Source organism: Tupaia chinensis, unplaced genomic scaffold, assembly GCF_000334495.1.
Source record: "Tupaia chinensis unplaced genomic scaffold, TupChi_1.0 Scaffold143594_1, whole genome shotgun sequence".
Taxonomy (NCBI): domain Eukaryota; kingdom Metazoa; phylum Chordata; class Mammalia; order Scandentia; family Tupaiidae; genus Tupaia; species Tupaia belangeri.
Window position 1 is genome coordinate 239,863 of NW_006203440.1, and position 4,157 is coordinate 244,019.

Sequence of the window (4,157 nt, forward strand, 5' to 3'; positions counted from 1 at the left end):
GGTACTTTAGGAAATCGTGAAGATAATTCAGTAATAAAGCAAGGCTCTTCTCATCAAGAGGTGTATAGGCCAACATTGCACCAATCCGTACAAATAATCTCAGTAGATGAGGTGCTCCATACACCTGGGACATGGGCGCATCAGGGTGATCTGCAAGGATCTCAGCATACTGTGGTCTCTCAAACTTGTGGAGCAGCTGAGTGCCCAACATGACGTTGAAGTATTCTTTTATACCTGCCACAACTTCATTCACAGCATACTCCTTATTATCGGTGTTTCCTCAAGATTTCTTATAATTTGCATAATCCTCCAGAATGGAATCCACATTCTTCTTAGCAGGAAGATAAAAGAGCTGTTTTTGTCGGGTAATTAAGTCCCAGTCATCAACAAGCCATGGTTTTAGTTCTTCAGGAATCTTTACTTTAACTTCAACTCTGTTCATAAATGTTTCCTCATTTTCAACAGTAGGATCTACCCGGGCCCTTTTCTTCCAAGAAGGCGGGTGTCTCATTGGTACTGCCACCATCTCCATTCCCAGGTGTTTTCTGTTTGTTCTTTTTTGTTTTCACTTCAACATTTTTCTGTTGCAGACCAGATGTCTTCTTTCCTGGTGCAGCCCTTCTCATCTTGCCCTCTGCATACTGCTTCTGATTGACTTTTTGAAGTTCTCGCTGTTTCTGCAGATTGGTGTCCACGTATTTGAGTACTCTGCTCTCTGGAACCCATTCATCCCGACTAGAGGTCAGGAGAGGGTGGTGTACTGAGGGAGCTCCTTCAGGAACAGGAAAAAGGGCTACAATATCCTCACGTGTCTTCAAAGTTTTTTCAGAGCGCCTGGGCCTCACAGCAATTTTTTTATTCCAACCACTGTAATGTATAAAATACTTCACTTTCTTATCCTTTATGGCAACTTTCACACACTTTGCTTCATAAAGAAGAGGTCCATGAAAGCACAGCACTCCTTCACCCTCCTGAAATTTAGGCTTCGGATCCTGCCTCGGCACCATTTATAAGTGATTCGCCGCCTCCTCCTTCTCCCACCACCCCCGACTACCGCCCCCTACTCTCTACTCCACCCAACTCCCTTTCCTGTAATATATTCTTTATCTCTATAAGTTCTGTTTATTTTTCAGTGTGTCTCTCTTTCTTTTTTTGAGAGACTTTTGGCTACAGGGTGTGTGCACCAAACAGGGCCATCGTGATGTGCACCAAACATGATGTGCTTTCATCATGAAGCAATTCACCTCCAGCCTCAGCCTGCCCAGCCAGCCAGCCAAGATCACTGGGGCTCCAGGGAAGTCTGAGTACTGGAACCCAGAACCTTTCCTCTGTGGATCCATTTTCTTTTTTTTCTCTTTGATTTCGATTTCAGTTTATTATGCCATTTAAATTTAGGTAAATTATGATGTGGGTGCCAGTGTGGCACAGCACAGGGTCGCCATGGCAGAGCTGCAGCAGCTCTGGGACCAGGAAGTGGTGATCTCTGTGGTGAAGAGCCTGGAGCAAGAGAACATCCAGAAAATTCCAGGGCCTCATGTTCTGGTGCAGCGCTGGCTGTTGTGAGGACAACCAGGCATCCATGCAGCAGGTGCACCAGTACATTGAGGGCTGCCATGTGCCTCTAGCCCAAGCCCAGGCCTTGGTGACCAATGAGCTGGAGAACTTCCAGGACCACCTGGCCCAGTGCACCATACATTGCAATGACCGAAGATTCCATAGACACAGAGGAAGGAGCCTCAGGTGAAGTGACAGCTGGACAGTTGCGTGTCCAGGTGTGTGGATGACCACATGCACCTGATCCCAACTATGAGGGATCACTGTCATCTACAGGGAACTAAAAGTCCTTGTCAGTGACCTTTGAGGCCAAGGGCAGGAATCTACTTTAAAAGAGCAATGGGAATTTTAGTCTTTAAGAGAAGTTTATGATGAAATTAGGGATGGCAACAAGTTTAAAGCATGTGTCACTTGCCTGAAAACATTTTTTTTTTAATCTTTTAAGTCTAGAGAGTGAAATGGAAAAAAAAAAAAAAGGTGCTAAAATTTGGGTCAGAGAGAGCACAAGAGAGAGTTTGAGAACCTGAGTTTCAGGTGGAAAGTGCTTGTCCTGACAGTAAGACTCTCCCTTTTACCAAGTGAGAGCCTTCCGAGGAGCTAGATTCTTCCTGAATGGTACTGACATGTGGGAGGCTGCGCACCAGCGAACATCGCCGGTTTCTCAGAAAGCAAACAATTACACAATGCCAAAGGCCACAATTGGTTCCCTTCAAAAAAACTGACCTTCGAAACCATACTCTGATCGGCCACTTCCCATAGCAAATTAGTGAGCTTAGAGTCCCTCAGATTTGCATAATCCGGCACCTCATGATTGGTCCACAGAAGCAACCAATCATAACCCACCTTTTACAATCCTTCGTTCAACCAATCATGGCCCACCAGCATGTATATAACCATGATGCCTGACTTACAATCGCCAGATGGCCAGGAAGACGACACAGACGACCAGGAAGATGACACAGATGACCCTGGAGAGCCTGAAGATCTGAAACACCACACAGTCTCTAGACGACCCGGAAGACCCTGAAGAGTTGTAACACTACATTGTCTCAGGAAGACCCTGAAGAGTTGTAACACTACATCGTCTCTGGAAGACCCTGAAGAGTTGTAACACTGCATCATCTCCGTGCTGTACCGTGCTGCTTACAGTAAACGGACGACCCTGAAGACACTGTGTCGTCTCTGTGTTGTAACACTGCGCTGCTTGTCCCGGCTCTCACTCCTTCCCTCAGGAAACCTCTTTGACCGTCCCCTGGGTCGGGACACTGACATACTGGCTGGTTCCTCTCACCTGCCTGTGACCTGGTGCACTTTGAGGAGAGGTATTTCTATTTGTTGCCAAGCTGTTTACCAGTAGTACCAAAGCACCATTTTTATAAGTTGTAAAACTCAATTCATGAAGACACTAACTTAGAAAGGGTAAAGATTTCTGGGTCTTTGTTTTGCTTGGTTTTGTCTTGTATACAAGGGCATAGAGTAGATGTCAATGCAGAGTTGGGAGGGAGAGTAGTTTGGATAACAACTTTGAAACAGTTCTTTGTGGATATCCTTTACTGGCCATAAGATGTGGATGTGCATTTCTTCAAATTCTTACACAGCATGTCTTTCAGCCTGGAGACAAGGTGAAAACATACGTAACAGCACACTGAGTGTGGAATGCAGAGGTTCCCTCTTATTGACTGGTCCTGAAGCTGTCTACACAGAATGACAAGACAATCTTACAGTAACAGTTTCCCCTTGATAGGAAGGGAGATTTTTATTGTGATAGATACTGGAATCCAAGAGTGAACAGTAAAAGAGTAACAGCTGGTTACTTAAGAGAATTGTGAACTACTAGATGTGGAACACCTGGTTTTTCTAGAACAGACTAAAAGTCTAAACCAGGCATGGCTTACTTAGCTCCCTGAGTTCCCAGAGTCCTACTGAGACAATCCCCTGGCCACAGAAAAGTCTAGGGGGGAAAAAGTAAGCAACTTGACTAGGATAAACTTAGGGCAAAGGAGGGGCGGCCTGGGGCCTTTGCAACATGCAGTGTTCCTGCCCCAGTGTGGCACCTTGTCCTTTTGATAAGGACCTTGTCTTTTTGTCAGATTACTACTTGAAATGATAACATAGCCCGTCTGTTTGCTGTTTCAAGGTTTTCTTAGTGGTTTGGTATTTTTAAAAAGTTTAACCTCCTCTTCTCCCCCCAAAAATGAGGTAAATGATATTTCCATTCAAACATTTAGCGAGTATTTGTTGGGCACCATTTCTGTGCCAAGCCCTTTGCTGGATCCTAAATACACTCATCTTTGGTGGCAGTGGTCTTGCCATCTCTCTTCATGTCATTACATAAATCCAGCTGAGCTTACTATTCATATTATGTCTCCACTTGAAAGATTATCTGAGACCTGGGACTGAAGAACCCCTGAGTTTAGGAGTAGCTATTCTAAGAGCGCTTTTGTAATCCCTGTTTCTTTTTGTGTGTGTGCATGCATATTTTTATTTATTTATTTATTTATTTATTTATTTATTTATTTATTTATCCTATTTTTAAAAATTGCTTTACATCATTTGGCTTGTAAAGAGAACTTATCCAACATAAAATACACCTCAGACCACTC

General features: G+C 44.2%; 3 pseudogenes; 1 reads left to right on the plus strand and 2 right to left on the minus strand.

The window, feature by feature from the left end:
* LOC102469694 (mortality factor 4-like protein 1 pseudogene) overlaps positions 1 to 1,079 on the minus strand; it is a 1,536-nt pseudogene extending 457 nt beyond the window's left edge.
* A 361-nt stretch (positions 1,080 to 1,440) lies between these two features.
* On the plus strand, positions 1,441 to 1,854 carry LOC102470120 (protein FAM136A pseudogene; annotated as a pseudogene).
* A 1,250-nt stretch (positions 1,855 to 3,104) lies between these two features.
* The window catches only part of LOC102470553 (mortality factor 4-like protein 1 pseudogene), a 4,372-nt pseudogene continuing 3,319 nt past the window's right edge, over positions 3,105 to 4,157 (minus strand).